This window comes from Lutra lutra, chromosome 7 (genome assembly GCF_902655055.1).
Source record: "Lutra lutra chromosome 7, mLutLut1.2, whole genome shotgun sequence".
In the NCBI taxonomy this organism is placed as follows: domain Eukaryota; kingdom Metazoa; phylum Chordata; class Mammalia; order Carnivora; family Mustelidae; genus Lutra; species Lutra lutra.
The window spans coordinates 138,599,220-138,623,378 of NC_062284.1; the positions used below are offsets into that span (position 1 = coordinate 138,599,220).

Below are 24,159 nucleotides of genomic sequence, written 5' to 3' on the forward strand. Positions count from 1 at the left end.
AAGAGGTGGGCGTAACAAAATGGGAATTCCTATACCCAGAGATGGTTATGGCTAGTGGGAGGGGAGAGTGGAAATGGGTTGGTGGCCATTCATGAAAGGATTAGCCAAAATTTTACAGCAAGAACTTTTGTTTTAGCTGATCTGAATGAAGAGCTCCCTACAACCCTCCCATATCCATGCCCTTGGTTAAGGGGAAAAAGATATCTAACCTCTGGGAGAATGGTAATCAAGATAGGAGCTGGGGCAACACCCTGGAGGGATAGCAGCTGAGGGAGAGACAGGGAGTCCATAAATAAGCAGAGGACTCTTACCCACCGGACACCCAGCCAAAATTCTTATCCCTGGAAAGGAGAAGAAATATGCCCCATAAAAGTTCTGTCCATCCCCAGATAGATTCCAAAGCCAGGACAGCTGAAACTCTTATAGGGGAGCACCACTTCCTAGATGAACTCACAGAAAGGAATCACAGGAGGGTGGAAGAACACACACAGCAGAAAAAAGAGGCAACAAACTGAAGAACTTACACCTGAGGAAATAGAGCTATCAAAGTCATCAGAACAGGTATTTAAAACAAGCATAACTGATATTCCCACAGAAAGTAAGATAATGTTTTATGGCAGTGATACAAGCATAAGTGGTTATTTTTAAAAAATCATCTCCTGGGGATGCAGTACTGTGGGGATACAAGTACAGCCTCTGAAATCAGATTGCCTAGATCTATCAGCCGTTTTTCAGGTCTGTAACCTCGGGCAAGTCACTCGCCTTTTCTGTGCTGTGAGTTTGTAAGATGGGGATAATAATATTCCCTCTATTCCATAGGGTTTTCACAGGTACTAAATAGCCAATATTTGTAAAGTGTTTAGAATTACACCTGACATACAGTTAAGTACTCAATTAACATTTGTTCTTACTATCTTGGAAACAAAAATAATGCAATTTTGAAACAAAAGACTCAGTGGATATGTTGAATAGCCTGGAAGCCTGGAGGTTACCTGGGACTCTTCCTAAATGTGCCAGAGATGTGCCAGAGTGTGAAGTTAAGAGACGTGGGGGATAAGTGTACACTTACCACGACCTACCTCAGAACAATTTCAGCAGCAGAGAAAAGAGAATAAAAGGGAGGAAATATTTGAATGAATAACTGAGAAATTCCCAGAGCTAAAGAAGATTGGTGTTATCAGAATAGAATAAATAAGGGGAAAGATAGCTAAATACACCATAATAAAATCTCAAGGATAAAAGTTTCTAAAAATTCTGTCATCAAGAAAAAAGATCAGAGAATTCAATGCACACAGATTTCTCATTGACTACAATAGAAGTGTCTCTATAATTAACTAGAATTATATAACCCAGCTAAACTATCATTCAGATGTGAAGATGAAATGTGAGCTGCCCTCCCTCCCCAGACCCTATCTGGCACATAGAGGCAGCTCTTTACTAGGAAGGGAAAAACTCTAGAAGAAATATATGAGATAAAAGCCACAATGGAAGATCACCAACAGCAATGACAACAATATTGCCTAAAAGTAGTTCAACAGTTTTTTTTCTTAAAATATGGAAATAAGGGGCGCCCGGGTGGCTCAGTAGGTTAAAGCCTCTGCCTTCAGTTTGGGTAGTAATCCCAAGGTCCTGGAATCGAGCCCCGCATCGGGCTCTCTGCTCAGCAGGGAGCCTGCTTCCTCCTCTCTCTCTCTGCCTGCTTCTCTGCCTACTTGTTATCTCTGTCTGTCAAATAAATAAAATCTTAAAAAAAATATGGAAATAAAATTCTAGACATCAACATGGAATAGAAATGGGGTCAAAAGAATAAAGCAATGTAAGTAAATCCCAATGTTCTTTTCTTTTCTTTTTTCTTATTTTTTTTTAAATCTTTTAAAAGAATTAAGTTATCTGTACCCCCAACATGGGGTTTGAGCTTACAACCCTGAGATCAAGAGGTGCACAATCCATGGACTGAGCCAGCCAGGCAGCCACCCCCACCCCAATAAGTTTCTTTTCTTTAAGGGGAGAATCAATAAACTGATTAACTTTAAATGTTATGTTATGGAAAAAAATGCCTTTAAATGTAAGTTTAGGGCAACCAATAGAATGTTAAAAACAGGATATAAATAGCTACCTGGATAGATAAGATGAAGTTTTTGGATCAATAAGATGAAGTAGATGGTCTGAACAATATTTCAGCTGAAAACTCTAGGTAAAACATGTCTCTAAGATCTTTTTTAAATACATCACTGAACTGACAAGAAAGTAATAAATCAGAGGCCAAAGCAGGTGAAAGCAGAAACCCAAAGAGGTAACAGACCAGCCAAGCAGTCTACACCTGGGGACCTGTGCTGAAGCCTAGTGACCTTGGGCTTCCAATTTACTTCTGGACATTTCTTGGTAGCAGTACACTTCATAAATGTTTATTTACTGTTACATCTTACATGTTTTTCTCCTGCCTGGTTTCACTTCTTGATGAAGTGATTCCTCAAAGAACACTTATATGAGGACTCCGTATGGTAAATTTCCACAGATGTGCTGTCCAATACGGAGCCACTATTCACATGTGGTTACTGAACACTTAGAATTGTGGCTCATCTATACTGAGAAGTGCTGTGATATAAAGTACGCACTGGATTTCAAAGACTCAATACGCACAGGCGTGCACACACACACACACACACACACACACACAGAATGCACTGTTACCCCTGCTCCCAAATATGCCAGCTTCCTTCATTGCACTTTGCAAATGTTTGCTCTTAATCTTTGTCAACAAAGAGTCATAGATTTCCTGGGAATCTGTATGTGTGATATGCAAGCAGATGGGCTCTGAGTAGGGCCTGAGAGTCTTTTCTAAGAGCAGAAACATGAGCTGTCACCTGTAGACATTATGTTATCCAAAAACTGCACAGAATGCTTTTTTCTGACTCTCCAGTTCTGGGAAACTTTCTGGAAATTGAGGCTGCTCAAGGGAGCTCTGGGCAGGGGGCATATCACAGGCACTCTCCATAAAAAACGTTAGTTTTACATTTAATAAAGAAGGTGCAATCAGGATAAGTAGAGGGGAACTTGGGTACTAACCACAGCTTGACTGCCTCATGGATCGCATGGGTTTTATTCCCATCTACCTTCTTATTTTTTGTTTTTATTCTATTTTTCCATTCACTGTGCTTCCACTCAATCAAACATTCCATTCACGGCAAATAAAGAAAAAAACAAACTAAAACTGTCCTTCAGTGAATCAAAACACCATTTGGTCAAATTAGGAAAACTTCTTTCCCAGTCAGAAGAGAGTGATCCATCAGATCAGCTCTTTCTCTTATTAATTCAGAGAAAGTAGCCCAGACAATCACCTGGAAGGAACGTCAGGGGCCACTGGAGCTTGTTTGACTCCACTCAGGATCTGGGATGAATGCCGGAAGGAGTAAGTGTGGGGCTGGGTTGGTGTGTTGGTTAATTTTATGTGTCAGCTTGACTGGGACAAGGGATGCCCAGAGAGCTATTTAAGTATTATTTCTGAGTGTGTCTTGAGGCTGTTTCTTGAAGAGATCAGCATTTGAATTGGTGAGATGCATAAAGCAGCTGGTCCTCCCCCATGTGGGTGGGCGTCATTTAATCTGTTGAGAACCTGAATAGAACAAAAAGGTAGATGAAGGTTGAATCTGCTCTCTGCCTGACCGCTTGGGCTGAGACACTGGTCTCCTGCTCTCAGGTCTTCAGACTTGGACTAGAATCTACACCATTGGCTCTCTGGCTCTTAAGCCTTTAAACTATGTCACTATCTTTCCTGGGTCTCTGTTAGGGCTGATTTAATGTTAAAACCTGTTTAACTACTAGGGCCTGCTTAGCCAGAGCAACTCCATATTGCCCAAGTAGCCATATTGTTGTTTACATCCTCGGACTTCATTCCGGGAATAAATGCCCCAGTAGTTCCTGGTATCGGTTCTGGGTATCGATTCCAGGAGTCAATGCCTTAACAATAGAAGCCACGTACCTTGGGTCTGTGGTTATGCCCTATAAAACCAGCCTGTGAGATTGGGACGGGGTCGCTCTCTTCAGAGGCGGCCCTGGTGGGTCAGTTTGACTTCTAAGGCTTGGCATAGAATAAAGCTTAGCATAACTTTCACTTTGTCTCAGTCTCGTTCCTTTGATAACAGACCCCAACAGTCTTCAGCTTGAAAACTGCAGCTTATGGGATTTCTTAGCGCCATAATTGTGTGAGCCAATTCCTCAGAATAAATCTCTATCTCTTTCTATTTATGTCTCAATGTCTCTATGTCTCTATCTATCATCTATCTATCTATCTATCTATCTGTCATCTCCTATTGGTTCTCTCTCTCTAAGAACACTGACTAGCATCAATGTCACGTTGTGGGGTGGGAGCAGGGGTTCGACACTCAAGTGCACTTGGGCAGGAGGCATGCTGGGATCTGGAAATGTAGACCTGCAAGAATGGAAACCGAGACCAAGCCAGATGTTTCCCATAGGTGAGGCCACCAGGTGGTGCACTGAACAGATGCAATGAAATGGAGCTGAGACCAGCCAAGGTTACACTAGAGTCATAAACATGGATTTTAAGCACATTATTATTAAAGGGTGTAACTGCAGAGAGGACTTCCTGGAAGGTTCATTAGCTTTGGCAAAGTGGAACAAAAAAAATAGCCACACTATTTATTTGCTTTGCTGAGAAATGAGCTGGAGATGCAACCTGAAATTCGAAGTTAGGCGTTAGGGTCCTGGAATTGTCAGCAAAGTTGTGTTTATATGGAAATACATGACTTTCTTTTAAGAGAGAGTGTCCAAAGCTCTAAAAATTACCAATTATGTGTTCTATTTTTTTCGGTAGCTAATGTTTTTCCCTCTCCTTTATGACCACTTAGAAATATCATTTTGGTGGGTGAGGTAGGTGGGAAGTATCTCCCTCCAGAGTATGACGTGTCCTTGAGTTTGTAAAGGAAGTAAACATAAACAAATCTTATCTTACTGACTCTCTTAGATTAAGTTATTGACTTTATTATGATTTGGAAATGTTCACAAGGAATCTTGTACCCAGGCTAGTCTCCCTTAATAGTTAAAGACTGTACTCTGCCCCCCCAACCCTGTGCCTTTTTAATTCTGTTTACTTTCCAAGCATTTATTCGCTTTCTCTTTTCTTCCTGTGAGTCACTACTTTCTAATGGTTTCTATGTATCTGAATTTTTCTAATCTTTTGTCTAATTTTGCATAGTGTTATTTGGATAAGGATGACAAATGACAAATAGCCATTTGTCTTAAAGCTTAGTGGCCTCACTAAGATCTTTTTCATTTCCTGGTTGCTGCTTGTGCCAAAAAGCTGACCACTGGATCATCTGAGCCTTGCTGTATTTTGTTAAAACCAAGCAAATCAGTTGTGGCAATAACCTTTGGAGACTAGAATGTATTCCAGGAATATCAAGTCAAAGAGTTACTGTTTTTCCCTCGTTCTAATTTACAACCCTCCGCTGTTGGTTTTATCTCTTCTAGTGCTGCTAGAGAAAGTCATAGCGTCTTTCTGATTTAATACATTCATCATGTCTGCCCAACACTCAGCCGTCTTGCCAGCTTATTCTATTACTCATACTGAAGATTTCAGACTTATTCTTTTCTTTAACTCCCCACTTGAATGTAAGCTCCATAAGGACAGGGACTTTATCTTGTTTCCTTGTATTCTGAGCACTTAGGATTGAAATCTGCAAAATATTACAGAAAGAAATAGAAGGAAACCTAAATAAATGAAATGATAGTGTATATCACGGGTCAGAACACCCAGTATCTTGAAGATGTCATTCAAAGCAAATCCAATCAAGATCCCAACGAGTTTTGTCGGGGCGACAAGCTGATTTTAAAATTCACGTGGCACCAGAAAGACCAAGGGCAGCTAAGGCCATCTTGAAGAAGGACAAAGCAAGAGGACTACCCAGTAGAAAGCTATGATCATTAAGACAATGTGGTAGACTCAAGTATAGAAAAATTCAATGATGGGATAGCGTAGAGAGTCCAGAAACCGATCCACAAGAAGGATACTGCAAGCAATGGGGGTAGGAATGCTCTTCTCAGCCAGGGGTGCTGTGTGAAACAGAGACACACATGAGCCAACATGAATTTCACATGATATACAAAAATATTTCCAGATGGATTGCAGATTTAAATGAGAAAGGTAGGGACACCTGGCTGGTTTAGTCAGTAGAATATGCAGCTCTTGATCTCAGGGCCATGGGTTTGAACCTCAAGTTGGGTGCAGAAATCACCTAAATAAATAAATAAATAACTTTTTTAAAGATGAGAAAAGTAAAAACAATTAAAGTTTTTAAAGGAAAATGTAACAACATCTTTAAGATCCTGAACTAGGCAGGTTTCTTAGGTAGAACATAATATCACTAGTCATAAAGGAAACAGGAATAAATCTGGACTATATTAAAATTAAAGAAGTCTATCATGATGCACTATTATAAGAAGGAAAGGGCAACTCAAAAAGCAGGAATAGATAACTTTCAGTACAAGCATCTGAAAAAGGACTTTAACACAGCCTATACAAAGAAATTCTACAAATCAATATGGAAAAGAAACAACCCAATAGATGAATGGGTAAAACATTTGAACGGGGACTTCACTGAAGAATAGTAATCGAAATGGCCAATAGGTATACGAAAACAAGCTCGTCTTCATGAGTCCTTAAGGGATCGCAAATCAAAACCAATATGAGACATCACTATATGCTTATCAGAATGGATAAAAGGAAAAAAAGACAGAAAAAAATACGTGCTAGTAAGATTGTGAACAACTGGCTCTTCCTACCTTGTTGGGACAATAGTACATTCATTCACGTGGGAAAGCTATTTGGTAATTCTACCAACACTGAAAACACGGAACCCCATCACCCAACAATTCCATTCTGAGGTACAGACCCAACAGATGTGTGTACAGATGTCCACCAGAAGATGGGTACTAGAATGCTCACTGCAGCCCTGTCCCAAACAGGCTCAGGGTATAAACTATTCAAACACCCACCCACGGCTGAATGGTTTTCATTTCACTGTGGTGTATTTACACAATGGAACACAACTTAGCAATGACAATGACAATGAAAAAACTTCAGTAACACACAACAGAATGGATGAATCTCACAAACGTAAGGCTGGGGGGGAAAATTCAGCCATGGATGAACTCACAGACACCATGTGGGCAAAAGAAGTCAGACTCGAGGGCTGCCTGGGGGGCTCAGTTGGTTAAGCGACTGCCTTCGGCTCGGGTCATGATCCCGGGGTCCTGAGATTGAGCCCCACATTGGGCTCCCTGCTCAGTGGGAGCCTGCTTCTCCCTTTCGCTCTGCAGCTCTGCCTGCTTGTGCTCTCTCAGTCTCTCTGTCAAATAAATAAATAAAATCTTAAAAAAAAAAAAAGAAGTCAGACTGGAAAGAGTACATATTCATGACTCCATTTATAATTGCATTTGTGAAAGGTACAAAAAAAGGCAAAGCTAATCTACAGTGTTAGAAACCAGGAGAATGGTTACCCTCAGTGGGGAGGGATAGTGGTTGGAAGGGAGCACTCGGGGAGATCCTAGGGGTCTGGTCACATTCTCCTTTTCGAGGTGAATGCTATTTGCACAGCGGAATTCAGTTTGTTTCCGATCAACATGCTCCAAATTCTTGATACTTGCATTTTGCTCTATGTATATTTGAGTGAGAATGTTCTAGGGTACAATCAAGTGACCCATCAAGTGTTCAGTCATAAGGAAAGGAAAGAGAAGTTAATGAAATGCTGACAAGAGCCAAAGGATTGCCACAGGCTTAGCTGCTGTAGGAACTTGTAGGTAGGAGTAGTCCCTGGGAGCTTCCTGGAGGAAGGGGTGCTGGAGCAGCCTCAAACAGCAGACAGGTTTTGGATGAAAAAGAATAGGTTCTTTGGCTTCAGACAGAAAATAACCTTTGAAAAGCAGGTCAAGAGTTATTAGCCTATTCTTTTGACCCAGAGAAGTCTTTCTGACCAGTCTTGCATCATTCTTTTTTTTTTTTTTTAAGATTTTATTTCTTATTTGAGAGAGAGAGAGAGAGAATGAGTGGGGGAGAGGGGTCAAGGAGAGGGAGAGGAAGACTCCCCACTGAGCAGGGAGCCCATCCCAGGATCCTGGGATCACAACCTGAGCCAGAGGCACATGCTTAACATGCTGAGCCACCAGGGTGCCTCCCAGCCTCGCATAATTCTTGAAGGAAAAGACTAAAAGGGAATTTTAGCATGGAGTAGCCGGTATGGAGAAAGGCAGACACAACTATAAGATCCTAGTAAAATTACTTTGCTTCTCTGAGTCTCAGTTTCTTCATTTGTAAAAGGGAAAAAATAATGCCCCTTAGAGGATTGTGGGAGTTAAATATGATGGTTGGCATTAAAAAAAAAAGGTTAGTTAAAAAAAAAAAAAGGTGAGCCCTAGTTGGCATTTCTTAGCCCCTAAATAGTGTATTAGATTTTGGGTTTCAGGCCTCACCCCCTGGATGCTCCCCAAGCATCTGAGGGTGACAATGATAATATATGAATAGCAGACTCCAGCCTTCCTGTCCCCCAGGTTGGAACTGCTGTCATCAGCACATAGGCTGAGGAACCGGTGCCGGGATGATTCACAGACAGGGCTGGACTGGGTCTGCTCTCGTTATGCAGTTTATGAATTTAATTCCCTTTGGCTGCTCCGTGCCCTGCCTGGAGATGGAGCAGCTCTTTTATTTGAGGACAAGAAGCCAGCTCACAGTGGGTTCTCAAGTCTCCCGGTGGCAAATGTGCTGGGTTGGTTAGCCTCTCTGAGCGTGCTCCCTCCCCCTGGAATCCCCGAGGTACAATGTCTTATGAGCACAGGACTCTGGGGGAACGACAGATTGGGGGCGAACTCAAATATCCATTGCCAAGTCTGTGGCTTCTGGGGATTTTACCACCTCCTGCCTGGGCCTCTTGGGACAGCCTCCTGAATTGTCCCCCTGCCTCCAGACTCTCGCTATCATGCCCACAGTCAGGGTGAGGGAAGGCTCGAGCTGCAGAGTGGGCTAGACATCGTTCTTGGCTCTGGCCTTGCTGAGTGCTGGAGACCCCTCGGGGGGACCACTGAGATGGCTGCTGTGTGGCGGGCCAACGATGATGGCTGTATGGCACAGGCAGCTGGGTGAGGACAGAGGACTGTTGTCTGAAAAGGCATTAAGGAAGTAGAGTTGACAGGAAGTAAGGTGGAAGCGACCGGAAGTCGAATCAACGGGAAGTCAAGTTAAACCAACAGAAAATAAAGCAGAGTCAACGCGAAGTAAGGTAGGCCTTAGGGAATCAACAGAAGGAAAACCCTCTGGGTGTGTGTGTGTGTGTGTGTGTGTGTGTGTGTGTGTGAGTATGGCCCGGGGAGAGTGAAGACGGGGAGGGAGGATTGCAGAGTGTGTCTCTCCTGCTCTTTCCCGGAACCGGAGGGCATGGAGTTGCCACTTCTGGGCACAGGTTGTCTTAACCTGGGCCCCCCTGGAAAGACGACCTGCGAGAAAGGCTGGTAGTGGGGTAGTTTCCTTGAGAATGTAGTACGGGAGAGTAGGAATGGGGGCCTGGGGAGGAGAAAGGGGGAGGACAGAAGCCAAAGGCAGGAGGCCTTATGGCGTTGGCCACCACCACGAGTGACTGCTTGCTCAATCCCATGGACCTTCTGAGTCACTTTATGAAACGCTTTCCAGGACTGTCCCTCCAGGTGAAGAAAATGGGAGGTATCAGCTCCTATCCCACTGGTAAAGAGCTGCCCATAGTTGCCCATAGCTGCCCTGCATTCCCATTGGTGCAAGGAGGACCGTTCGGGAGGGGGACGCTCATGAGAGAAGCCCCGGGACAGGACAGGGGTATCGTGGCCCGGAGCTTAGACAAAGCCCCTCATGAGGCCAGTGGAGGCTCAGCAGAGTGGCCATCTCAGCAGCGGCTAGAGGAGGGGTGAGGCCACAGAGAGCCGGGCAGGAGGAACCCATTCCCAGGTCAAGGTGAATCTATTAAAATGGGAAAGGTTTGGCCCGGTCCTCGGGGGCCACAATCTCATGAGATGACCAGCAGCCAAATTACACGGCAAGCTGCTGTGTGTTCCAAGGTGGGTCGGGAGCAGCATGGCTTGCCTTTGAGTCAGAGCCTGCTCTAAACCAAGTGTTTCCCACGAATTTGCTCACGTAATTCTCACCGCAATCTTGCAGGGAGGTCCTCTCGGGAGCCCCACCACACAGATAAGAAGATGGTGCCTTGTCCAACGTCGTAAGCTAGTAAGTGGCGGAGCTAGGACGCGAGCCTAGTCACCCCCATGGACTCATCAAAGGAAGCAGATGCCGAGTCCGACGGGTGGCAGGGGGCCAATCGGCCATTGCCCGGTGGGGACGATACCCCTTTGTATTTTTGCAAAGACGTTCATATCCGTGGTCGGATCAGTACCGGAAGTACAGGGCAGAACTCCCCACTATTAGCTTCATTTTACTGAAGAGGAAACAGAAGCCACCAGAGGTGAAGTGTCTTTCCCCAGTCGTAAGGGGGATCCGCAGTGGGGCCCCTGCGGGACTCAGGCCACCTCTGCCCCCGTGAGTGGGTGGCCTGCTCCAGGACAGGAATGGCCAGCAGGGCCTGGGCCCAGCAGCATTTCTGGGCTGTCCCCAGCAGCATTTCCGGGCTGTCCCCAAGGGCATCAGGCACCACTAAGCAGACTCCATTGTATCCGTGGTCATGTCTTCCCTCCACGAAGAGTTCGTCTGGGCTCCAGCAAAGTATGGATTCCTCAAGGCTGAAAGCGAATGCCACCTGTAGCAATGCCTGCTGGTTCCAGACATGGAGGGAAATCCTTGCTCTCCTTCAGACCACACCTTTTGGGTCTTTCCCCCAGAAAGTCAGTTGAGGGCTGGGGGGCCACCAAGCTCATGGCAGCAGCCAACCTTCAGAGGACAGAAGACATTTGGGTGCCCTTTGGTTTGCTTCAAAAGGGAGTGTTTTTCTTCTGTATAGAGGAGCCAGGATCCTCCTTGTCCCTAGGGCAGGTGGGCCAGTCCCGGGGAGCCAGGAAACAGACAGGCATGAGAGTCTGCAGGGACTGGGCCTCGGGACCTGCCTCTGAGGCCCTGCGAGTTCCAGTTCCATCTCTTCCACTTCCTCACTGTGCAGCCCCTGGGGACTCATCCTCCTGCCCCCTGGCTCTAAGTGCCAGTGCCCCAAGTGAGCCTGACTCCTGGGTCAGCTGAGTGAACTTGGGCAGCTGATCTGCCCTCTCGTTGCTCAGTTGCAGACAGGACGAGATACAGGGCCAGTTGGGGCATAACACTAGTAAGGGGCTGAGGAGGACGCCGGGCACCTGGGGGGGCCATCAAGGAAGGCCTGCTCTGACTGTGACTGAAGTAGGAGGTGCCACTCAGCCTTGCCTGCTTCTGAGACTTGGGAGATCCGACAGACACTCTGTACAGTGTTCGATGAGGCAAGGAACCGATCAGAGAGGGCTGCTCCCCTGCTCCGAGCCCTTCTTCCTTTAAAACTTGCCCCCCAGAGAGGCTCTGGCACCAGTCTGTCAGCCTCCCTCCCCGTGGCCCAGAGTATCCACTCACTGCCTCTGGCCTCCTATACTTGCCACCACCTGTCCTTCTCCCTGTCCCACGGCCCGGGCTCCTGGCCCTGGCTCTTGACCTTCATTAGCCATCACCCTCAGCTCTCCGGGGCCCCAGCTGGCTCCATCTGGACAGAGGGGCCTTGGAGGCTCATCTTCGTATTTTAACTAAATGGGCACTTCTTAAGATCAGAGGAGACCAAGGGCTGTTCATCTGTGGGCTCCCCTGAGCACTGAGATCAGTGCCAGGCCCAGCAGAGATGGCCGAGGAATAGTAATGATAAATAAATCCATAAATACATAAACATAGGCATATATACATATGTGTGTGTGTGTAGTGTTCTCATGCGATATTCATACATGCTCATGTGTCTGTAGTATTATAAGTATGCTGTATATAGTATACATACTCATATACTAGTGTGTGTGTGAATTGTATACAGTACAACAGTATACAGTATGGTATATAGTGTATATATAGGTATAGATACACACACACACAGAGTACTCGGGCTCCGAGTCATCCTTTCAGCAGCCTGATGAGGCAGGTGCTGTTCCTGCCCTCATTTAGTAGAGAAGGAAACTGAGTCATGCAGATGCTAAGTGACTTGCGCCCAGTCTCACCGGGAAGCGGCCGGCCATCCGACTCCAGCATCTTGCTCCCTGTCTCACTGGAGGAACGGACCTGGGCTGGGTGTGGGGCGTGTGGGCGAACTGGGCAGGTTGCCCAGCTGTAGCTCATGGGGCAAGGTTTCTGCTGTGCTGATCCCCCTGCCCAAGCCCATCCCCAGAGTTATTCTGCAGGAAATTTGCTCTGATTTCTGCCCCCCGCAGCCCCCTTTTGCCGTTGGTGGTGACACCTTTGACTAGTCTTCCAGTGAGGTGGAGGTGATTTTCCCTGGAAACATCTGTCCTGAGCTTTATTCATCTCCTTGGTATGGTCGTTTGTTAGTGTGACTTCTGGGTGTTGGATTGGGGTCGGGGTCCCTGGACACCCACTCTGGCCTCCGGAGGAGCCAGCCTGGGTTACTGCTGGGCTTTCATTAGATTCTGGGACAGAGGGTGGGGGAAGTCCTCAGGAAGAACCCTGGAGCTTCTCCCTTGGCCTCTTAGAGCAGTGGGTCAGCGTGAGTGATTGAGAGTCACAGGTACTTCCCTCCTAATGACCTTGGGCAATTTTACCCGTCCCAAAGTCTCAGTTTCTCCTGCTGTAACTGGAGATGGTTCCTAAGGACTTTCTTTTGTTAATAGCTCCTGAGCCCAACCATTGTCTTCCTTTTAGTGGCTCTTAGATTTGCCAACCCCGCCCCCCCCCCCACACCAGGTAAGCCCAACCTGCCCTTTCATTCTTCAATAGGACTTGCAGGGCACAGCACGGACCCTGAGGACCCAGGGTAATGGAGCCTGCTGTGCTAAACAAAATAGCATCAGAGGGACTTTTGTTTGTTTTTTTTAAGAGGAGAATAAAAAAGGACAAATATGCTGGTAGGATGTTGACTTTGTCTTCCTAATTAAATCTAGGGGAGAATCCTTGCTGAAAAAGAGTGCCAGCAAAATGTATCTCTGAAATTAATTATGATCACTGAGTCAACAATGAATGAGCAGTAGCTTTCTCCTGTGTTCCTCTGACTCGGATAATTCTTTTTATAAATTCAGTTATTCATGCTTTCAACAAACTCTATGCCTTTAGGCACCAGGCTGGGTGCTGGAGATTTGCAGATAATAACGAAGATGTCTAAGATCAGGGACCAGACCCTGGGGTAAGGATCTTCAGGCATCACCCTATTTAATCCTCGGAGGTAGGGGCTCCTATTATCCCCATTTCCTAGAGGAAGAAGCAAGCTGAACATGATTAATTGTTTAATGTCACAAATAGTCAATGGCAGAGCCTGGGGCAAAGCTGCCTTTATTCCAGTGTCTTTAAGTCACTAGAGTGGTCTGGTCGAGGAGCCCCTGGCCCTTTCTTTGAAATGGACAATGGATATTTCTCACTCTTGTATGCTGTGTCTAAAAGCATCTTTCAAAACTTTTTATTTTAGACCGGGAGGGAAACAGTACATTTGCTGCCAATTTTAGCTTTAGGACAAGTCTCCTAAACTTACCCCCAGTCAGATCGCTACCCGTAAGCCCCTGCTATCTAGAAAGCCTATGGCAACCCCGGTAGAGACACAAAGAGATAAATATCTTAGGACAGCATTAGTCCAGGTGTTGTGATAAGGGTCTTCATAAGGCATAATGGGGATCCGAGGGAGAACTGCTTCTCGGGAGGGGAAGGCAGCACACATGTCTGGCTCTGACCCCTCTTTGCAGTCGGAGGTCTGACTAGTCTTCCAGACACCTGGCGGTGATCTGCACATCTAATATTTGTTAGAACAGGTAAACTAGCTGCGGTAGTGAGTAATGCCCCAAATTTCAGTAGCTTAACTCAATACAGATTGATGTCTCACTGCAATGTGGTCTTTCTCACTCAGGGGTGATCTTTCCCCAGGCCATTCAGAGACCTGCATCCCTTCCACAGTGTGGTTATGCTATCCCTAGGATCTCGGAGTCCTCCGCTGGATCCCCTAGTGCCTGGCTCTGACACAGGGGAAAGGAGAGAGGCCAGCCATGGGAGGGTCTTGTGGGCTGGGGTATGACAAACTTTTGCCGCTTAAGGTTCACAGCCCAGAATGAAGAATTCCAAGCCACCCAGCTGCAAAGGAAGTTGGGAAATGGAGTCTAGTTGTGTAGACGAGAGGAAAAGAAGTAGGTTTGGAGCTGGTTGGTCCCGCTCCCCAGCACCTGCTTCTCCGCAGATATGTGTTCCTATCAGAGCGTGAGGCTGCTTCTCATTGGCTCATGAGGGAACAGAAGGTCTTGGGCATAAAAGGTGCCTGTACCTTTCTGTTGGAAGTCTGATAAATGCATAAAAGGGGACCTGAACTGGATATTATTTGAAGTTAATATAATTTTGAACTAACACCGTGATTTGCACACACAATGCTTACTTGTATGTACGAAGAGTTCTAATTTGAAAAAGAAAAAAAAAATCCTTTGGATGTGAAGAATCTTTATTCTTTGGAAGTCCACCTGTCCTGACCGTTCAATTAAGCCAGAGTGTTGTCAGTCTTGGGATGGCCGGGCAGGTAGACAGCTGACGGAGAGCACGGGATGTGTTAGAGTAGCCAGCACGCTATTTTAGCATGAGTCTCATAGACCCTACCTAAAACATCATCATTCTATGCAAAACAGACAGCATTTTCTTTGTCAATGACTCTCCTCTTTGGGTTCATGGTAACCGTGGCTGGTCAGCGCCGCCCTCCCCCAAGCCATATGCATTAAAGAAAGACAGACGGGCACAGGCTGGTGAGAGGAGCAGCAGCTGTCAAATGTAAAGGGAAGCTCTGGAATATTAGACCAGGGTTCCTCAGCACTCCTGACATCTTGCGGATCATTCTTTGTTGTGGGGGCCATCTTGGACATCAGTGTGCAGCTGTCCCAGACTTCTTCCCGTACAGTCCCCTTTCCAACTCTGACAACTTAAAATGTCTCCAGACATTGCCCAGTACCTCTGGGGGACAAAATCCCTCAGGTTCAGAACCGATCTAGAGAGTTCCTGACGAATAGTGTAGACAGGAGGGCCATATCCTCTAGTTTTCTGTGCCACTCTCTGTGAGGGGCAGCGCTCCAACTGCGGGGCATTATTGCTTCTGACAAGGCGTCCGCACCCACCTCGGTCATGTTTAAGGAAAACGTGGCTGCAAATGTCATCTGAGCTGTCACCAGTCTCCACCCCCACCCCCACATACAACAGGGGTTGCGCCAAGGCAAGAGGCACATGGTCCAGTCTGCCTTGCCTTGCAGTGGCCATTGGAGCAAGATCGTTTCAGGCAACATGTCATGCGGGGACATCCACAGTGGCTGGGGGGGAAAGGAGGGGTGGGCTTTCTCCCAGTGACCTTGTTCAGTTCTGGCTGCTTATAGAGAAAACTCTCCAGCACCAGGGGGCATAGAAGCCTTGGTCCTGGTAAGTGCAGGAGGGGCCTCACCCAGCTCTCTGCACCCACTGCCATAACTCACAGAGAAGGGAACCTCACTTAGTGTGATTTCCCCTACCTTAAATTACACAGCTTTTCCAGGGATTTCCGTGCCATGAGTCTTTGCATCTGGTGTCTCCTTGCTGGTTTGAGTTCCACTACGACCATGGAAGGAAGGTGAGTGGGGATCACTAGCCCCATTTTACAGATGAGGAAACTGAGACCAAGGGAGGTTGAATGGCTTTGCCAACAAAGACTTGAGTGATGGTCCATCTGAGTTTAGAATTGAGGGCTGTTTCTTCTCTTTTGATAGCTGCTGCTTGAGAGGCAAAGTTAGGAGGGAATTTGCCATGGTGAGCTCTGGGGCACACTGGGTTTCACAAGACATGTGTATCTCACATTCCCCTTCCCTTCCTTAGGCAGGAAACCCCGGGGATAGGAGCATGGGCTCGGGGATCAGATGGTCACCTTCCCTTTTCAACTCCACCAGGTCCGAGCCTTCCGCAAAGGGTGTAACCTGTGTGAGCCTCAGTTTCCCCTTGTGCAAAACAGGTATATTAATAGTCACTACCTCTCAGGCTTATGGAGCCGTCAGCACCATGTCCTGTTTCAGTCATGCTGACTTCCCATGAGCCCTGACTGTCACTCACGTGTTTTGTTTTTCTGCCCCTCAACACAGCTGGCTCCGCCGTCCATAAAACGGGGGGTGAATTCCACACAGAATAGGTTTGTTGTTGTTTTTGAGAAATGTAATTAAGATCTGGAACGAGTTCACTAATTCTGGAAAGAAGACAAGTCTCCGCTATGTGGCTCACCCGCCATTCCCATTATCTCAGATGCTTTTGAGTAAGCTGTTCTTTAGAGAATGCTTTTTTGCTTTTTTTCAGAGTAATTAGTATTTATTAGCTTAGCAGTGTTTGATGAGACAGACAAGGAGGGCTCGGTAAGCTGGCATCATGACTGAGTAAACACAGGGCACAAAGGGTGGAGGTCCGGCTCAAAGGAAGACTGGGGGGTCACCCACATCTGTCAGGTGGCCCCGGAGGATGGGGAGGAGTGGGATGCTGGCACATGTGGATTATGTGGGGGCTAGAATGGGGGATTAGAATGGGGGCTAAAAGGTGGCTCTCACTAGCCTGGAACTGAGCTGCAGGCATCACCTTACTTTCATTCATGTTTAACCCCCGCACCAACCTAATGATGAGGAAACATTCTCTAGAAAGGTCTGAAACCCCCTGTCTGTCTCCACTGAGTTAATAAACTTATGGCATTTTGGTGTGTGAGATCCTTTCATTTGATTATCACAAACTGTGTGCCCTATATATCTTTATCCTTATTTGACAGATGGGGACATTGAGGCCAAACTAGTTTGATGACTTAAACTTAAGGAGGTGTCTCGACCTCCTGGAACAAAGCGGGTCTGGGCTAAAGGAGAGACCATGGCATTTTGCTGGGAGACAGGTTGCTGGTGCGTTTGATGGGAAGACAACTTCACAATACTTTGCATTTAGCATTTTGTCTTTGTCGCACTGTGGGACATCGAAGGTTAGGGAGACAGAGGCTAATTGGATTGATGGGAAATCAGGGAAGGGCAGAGGCAACAGGGAAAGGAAGCTGAGGGTTGGAAGGAAGGAGTGACCCTCAGGGAGTGGACAGTCGAGGGGAATGGTGGGTAGCCAGAAGACATTTTGAGAAGAAGAAACCGAAGCTGAAGAGGTTGGCTCGAGCTCTTTCCTCACTGGAATAACCAGAAGGATCTCAGAGGAAATGAGAAGTGGGGAGGGATGGTGACTTTTGTAGTCCAGTCGTGATAAAGCTCATCAAAGACTTTGGAAGCCTGGTCCTCTGAACACCCAGAAAAAGAAACCATTGGATCCTTATTTACTTTCTGTTTCTAGGCTCTATTGCATCCCTCTTCCTAGAACCACAAAGGGAATTTCAGAAGGCGTTCTGAACTGCAGGAGTTAGATCAGCAGGCCACAGCTCCTATGTAACTCTTTTGATGCACTTAAATGATCTGTTTCCCTGATGTTATGAAGACCGAGCAACATTTCAGGCAGAGAAGAACTCATTTTCTCTCTTGAACAGGTTTTCAAACTTGGTCTGTAAACTAGGATCTTTTATTCTCTTAAAAGTGGAGTTTTCTACTCTTTAGTCTGTCTTACAAATTCGCTGCTTCTAGAAGTAGGAAGGTTTATTGGATTGGTGAGATGGGTAAAGGGCTGAATGTGGGTGTCTTGGACCCTCTGGGTTCTTTCTCTTGGCATGTGTAGACTATAGAGAGGGCACCTTCCCTCCCACTCCTGTCTTCTCAGGACAAGCCAACCTGGGTGAGGCCTAGGGTAGTCTTGGTGACTCAGTGGAAGCTCTCTCGGTCCCTCTGTGATGGACAGGGAATAAGTTGGTCCCAATGCTCCTTTAGCTGTTTAAGTGTCTGTTCTTCAGATCTGACTCCCATATGTTGTGTGTATTCCATGATCTAGGCTTCTCAGAAGAGGTGGAAACTATGTTCAGTTGTGAGAAATAAGTCAGTTGGATTGGGATTGAATTCCAAGTGGACTGGAAGAATAATCCAGAGGGCATGGCTTGAACAACAGTATGGAGGTGAGAGACAGGATGACAAGGGTAGGGATGTGTATATGTCTATGTGTCTATTTCCACAGTGCAGGAGGTGAGTCAGGGAGTAGTAGGAACAAGACAAGAGTGGTCAGTTCGGTGACATCACAGGATCTTTGGTGCCCAGCTCCGGAGCTCTGACTTTATTGTGTAGACTAATGAGTTCTGAAACATGTTTCCTAGAAAACTATGCTCCTTAGGAAAAAATCCTGAAGCCAGATATGTTCGGGTAGTGTTTTATGATTCCCAAGAAAAAGTAGCACATCAGGGACTGAGAAGTTTTGCATAAAGAATTCTTTGCATAAAGAATCAAGGGTCTTGGAAAAGTTTTACAAAGGAGAATGATTCCATAGGATTTACCTTTAACTGGGGAGGATGGATTTGAATGAAACAAAGCTCTTTGTAAGGAGATTAGTGAGGAAAGGGTTATAGGAATTCAGGGAGAGATGTTAAGGATATATTAAAACACTGGGTGATATTGAAAAAGGAAATGATTTCAGAAATATTCAGGAGGTAAAATAATGAGAACCTGGAGACCTATTGGTTGTGATGGGCAATGGGAGAAAGTATCAAGGATGGCTTTCAGGATTAACCAGGTAGATGGTCATGCCACCAACTAAGAGAGAGAGAGAACACTTTTGGACATGTTGAGTTTGAGAAGCCAGTGATGTGTCAAGGTGGAAAGATCTGGTCTGCAGATAACTGTGAGTATGGCTCACTGGAAGAAGTTTCTGGCTGATGATACAACCTTGGGAGTTGTGGGTATTTAGCTGGTAATTTGAAAAATGGCACTGAACAAGAGCCCCTAGTCAAAGGTGTGTGTAAAATTAAAAGAGCCACGGACTGAGAATAGAATGTTCAGAAATGACATCTAAGTGATGGAAAGAGGAGAAGGAGCCTGTGGGAAATTCTAGGAGAGAATAAAAGTGATATGAGATAAATCAGAAGCTGAAATGCTATGGAAACCATGCAAATAGGCGATTCAAGAAAAACCCTATGACAAGCAGAGTCAAATCTAGGAGACAGGCACAGTGAGATGAGGCATAGAAGAAATACATCACCATTAATTCTTGGGAGTGGTTCCAGAAGGGTGGTAGAGATAAAGGGCAGTTTTTTTTTTCCTTTTTAAAGATTTTATTTGTTTATTTGACATACAGAGATCACAAGTAGGCAGAGAGGCAGGCACAGAGAGAGAGTGGGGGAAGCAGGCTCCCTGCTGAGCAGAGAGCCTGATGTGGGGCTCGATCCCAGGACCCTGAGATCATGACATGAGCTGAAGACAGAGGCTTAACCCACTGAGCTACCCAAGTGCCCCAGAGCCCAGTTTCAATGCACTGAGAAGTGAAGGGGAGTCAATGAATGGCATTAAAGACAATTCCTTTGACACGATGGGAAGAAAATAATCAGGGAAGAAGTCACATGAGAGCTGAAACTGAAAGAGACATAAGCCCACATCCCTCAGAGAAGAAGAGGTTATAGGTGCATGAACATGGAGGGGCAGTTCATGGATGAAGGAGAGAGAATATGGAATGGGAAAGAATGCTGAGAAAGGTCAAAGGTTTGACAGTGACACGATGGTCTGATTAAGGAAGGAGCATGACTTTTTAGCAGACATAGTCAGTGCGGCCGCCTGGTGGCTTGGTGGCTCAGCAATCTAACCCAGGAGCAGAGAGGGAGGTGAGGTTCTGCTTCGGTGGAGTTTTGCCAGCTGCGTGCACTGCAGACATAGAGGTACCACAAACTCAGGGATGTTGGTGAAAGAATGGCATAGACAGTCCATCATGGAATAAAGGCTTGGTAGGGACAGAAAATGGGCACAAGGGAGTCCAACACTGGGAGAAGACGGAGAGGCTGGGGGACAAGGAGTATCCCTGAAGCTTCGCTGGAACTGAGGGCATGAGAAATGGAAGGATTAGACAAGAGTGGGGAATACTAGAAGTTGTGACTTCAGGAGGAAGATCCCAAAGAAGGGGAGTGACTTTGCAGGGGCTGTTGGAAAGTCAGGGATATGAAGAGATTCCAGATTGGAGGCTGAGGTGTTGCTGGGTCTCCTGCAGGGAGGACGAGCCTGGGGTGGACCATCACCTCTACTGGGTCCAAAACATGTTGGAGTGACATCTCCTGTTCTTGACACACACAACCACCTGCCTGTGGGGCATTCCACCTGGATGCCTTACAGCTACTTCAGACTCAGCTGGACAGAAACTGATCTCATTGTGGTTTCCGCCAAAGAATCTTCTCTTTTCTCTTCCTTAGTTCCCTCTTGTGATTGATGGCCCCGCCATCTGCTTAGTAACGTGGGCCAGAAATCTCTCTCTCTGACATATCTCATATTCCAATAATCTCTTCCTCTCCTCCCCATCCCCAACATCATTATCAAGAACATTTTCCCTGGGACAGTGATTGCAGCCTGCCTACAGCTATCCTCTGGACTTTAATTTAGCCTTAAAGATACTGCTAGAATGATTTTCTTAAACTGCTACTCAGAGCAGGTCATTCCCCTGCTCAATAACAGAAGTTCCAACCCTTAGCCAAGGACCTTGAATGTCTGTTTCTACCTTCATTTCCAGCTGCATTTTCTGTGTCTTCTATTCATATGTCCCTAAATTCTAGCCAAACAAATTTATCTCCTATTCTTGGCTCTTGAACGTGTCCTAACTCTTTTTCTTTTATCAGGCTGTTCACTCTGCCCTCCATCTCCCCCAATATGGCTTTTAAAGTCTCACCCCTCCTTTTCAAGAACCAGATTAAATGTCACCCATTTCATTAATCTGGTCCCCTCCCACCCCCCTTTAGCTGAAAGGACCATGCTTAAATTAAACCTCTTCTCACCATTTGCATTTGTCTGGGCTTCTGGTTGATGCCATGCATACCTGGTCAAATCTCTTAGACTGTACATGGTTGGAGAGTAAGGGCCAAGTCTTAGTCTTATTCCATGCTGTCCCCTCTAAGTCCCCTGGACATAACTGGGACTTCAGAGTCTATTAGAGCCAAGTGAGAATCCAGTCTCCAAGTGAAACCTGTGTGACTTGGGTAAATTTCTGAACTTCTCTGAGCTGTAGTCTCCTCCTCCCTAAAACAGGGATAATGAGACTGACCTCACAGTATCATTGTGAGAATGAATTGAATCAACAAAACCAAACAATGAGCATTTGCCTGGCATATTGTAGATGTTAAATAAAACCTCCTTTTCCCTCTGGATTGTAGCTTCAAAAATGTGAAAAGAGGAGTGGAACAGATTGGGTCAGATACTACTCATGACTCTGTGCCCAGGAGGACTCGTTTTTTGGGCAAAGGGGTAGGACCAAGAGTATTTTTCCTCTTCCTGCTTTGCTTTCTTACAAAATTTTCTTTAATGGACATTCTACTATTTACATTAGAAAGCATTGTTTTAAGCAAAAGTGTGTACGACTTATATTCATATTGAGTAACATTATTGCTTCTCAGCCTTTTGGCTAAGATCGAGTGTAGCATATTGAGTAACGTTATTTTTCACTCAATGCTCTGGAAATTTTCTGGGCTTGCTCTTGAGCGTTTCCATCCACAGACTGCCAGCTAAGCTGGCTGTAAAATGATCACCTCTCTGAACATCCCCAGGTTCCTCAGATACCCCATGGAAGCCCTTCTCTCCCGCCTCTGTCCACTTTCAATTTCCTTTCGACTGTCTCCAGGGCAGCTCCTGAAATGAGAAGTTTTAATTGTTGTTCTCCTCCAGGGTTGGAAAGGGCACACAGGGCATGTTTAATCATTTTTCTTTCCTGCTGGAGTAGGTGCTGTATGAGACATTTAAGTGGCACTTCCTTCTCAGATCATGTTGCTACAGCCCGATGACATGTTTGAGGTGGGGAGAGCCATCACGCCCAGGATCCTGGGATATTCAGGGGTCACCCTCAAATCCCAGAGGATGACAAGTGCTGGACAGGACAGCAGGTCGATGTGATTCCAAAATGCAGCGTAGCAGAAAGAACATGGGATATGGATATGGGTCCAGCCCCAGCTCTGCTGTGTCCCTGTTTTATGACTTCAAGCAAAGGCTTTGTTTTGTCTCTTTGGTCCTTGGGTTGGTCCTGGGGAATGTGACAATACACATATTTTCCTCCTAAGGTTGCTGGGGGTTAAGTGAAGGCCATGGAAGGCCCCAGCCACATTATATGTGCATAATGCAAAGGCTCAACAGATGAAAATCCTCCCCTTTGCATCTGTGATTTCTCATCTGCCTGGAGAAGATGCCCTTTCAGACAATGTTGACATTCATGTGACGTTCCATTTCTGAGCAAGGACCAAGAATGTGTGCCCAGATGCTACAGAAATATCTGCTCTTGCCTCAGGGAAGTGAGAGTCTGATGGAGCCTGGAAAAATCTGATAAGTTAAGTCAAGTTCAGTATTGTTGGTTGGACAGAGTGAAAGCCTATGGAAGACTCCAGAAAGCAGCAGAAGCAACCTGAGCCCGAGACCAGGCTCCAGATAGCAGAACCTCAATCCCTGAATGCTGACACCTCCTTTCACAGATGAAGGAGCTGAGGCCCAGTGAAGTTCAAGTGCCCCATTCAAAGACGTGCAACTGCTGCCTGATGTCAGAAACTCAACAACCATTTCCCAGGGGAATCAGTGAACAAGGGACTGAAGAACATAACTGCCCACTAGGCTTCAGAAGGCATCTGGGTCCCCCACTCTGTCACAATCTATCCTTCCAACTTGCTCTATGCATCATTCCAAGGAGCTGCCCTGGTTACTGAATGTCCTGGGTTAAGCGCGTTTACCAGACACCATACCACCTGGAAGCTCTTGGCATGGTTCAGAGCTCTGCAAAGCCTAATTTGGGTTCACCTGCCCAACCTCATCTCTGGTTACAAAATTCTTCCTGGTGATTCGAGACTCTGGATCTCTATAACCTTTCTGGTCGTAATCCTCATACCTTCCTACATCCTCGTCTTTGTTTACCTTCATCCCTTTCCTCACCTTTCCCTTAGCTCAGGGGACTTTTCCTGCCTTCAGAATTCTAGTTCAACATGATCTCCTTGGAGGAAGTCATGTCCTATGCCCCCAAAGCACTGGCCATCCCTCTGTAGTTGGCCTTTCCAAGCCAACTGTGGACTGCAGTCATTTGAGTCTGTTACCCACTTGGGTGAGCTCCTAGAGGGGAGCAGAAGGAAACTGATATGTTACTGCAGCCCCGACTCCCAGCCCAGGGTTTGGCATGGAGTAGGTGCATAGTATGTATTTGGTGAATGAATCATTGTATGAATAAAGGAGTGTAACTCTTGTTCATCTGCAAGGAGCTTGGGACAAACTGAGGTGGTTGGTTAGGGGAGTTAAGAATGTGATGCTGAGCTGAGTGGGCTACAGGGGATGAGAAGGGGGCTGGGCCCAAATCAGGTGGGGGTGGGCTTTGGTGAGGATCCTGGCTGGCCTGGTGGCTGTGGGTACATCATGTGTGCCACGTGGAGGTGGTGGGTAGACACTGCAATGCTTGTTGACATGTAATGAATATGTATGATGTGCCAGGACCCAAACTGAGCGTGTCCCAAGCCTTACCGCATTTACCCCTCATGGCAACCCTACAGAGCAGTTCCCACTATTACTCTCATTTGTCATCAAAGGGGCGAAGTAAATGACCCATAGAGACCCAGCTTGTGAGTGGTGGATCCTCAGTCAAACCACTTCTGTTAGGCCCCAGAGCCTATGCTCCTAGCCACCTCACTATTTTCACATGACATCCAACACATAATACTCTTACCTGCTACAAAGTCTTGCTCAGACTAAAGAGTGAACAATGATCTATGTAAAGCTAAGAGAACTGATGTCATGCAAATAGCTTGGGTCTTTAGGTTTGTGTATCCATGCGTTTACCAAGGACAGGTTACAACATTGTCTTACTCCAGTTCAGCTGCCATAACAGAATACCATAGATGGGGTGACTTATCAACAACAGAAGTTTATTTCTCATAAATC

At 46.1% G+C, this 24,159-nt stretch overlaps 1 pseudogene; it reads left to right on the forward strand.

The window, feature by feature from the left end:
• Nucleotides 1-21,641: 21,641 nt before the first annotated feature.
• Nucleotides 21,642-21,781, forward strand: LOC125105694 (uncharacterized; annotated as a pseudogene).
• Nucleotides 21,782-24,159: the final 2,378 nt, after the last annotated feature.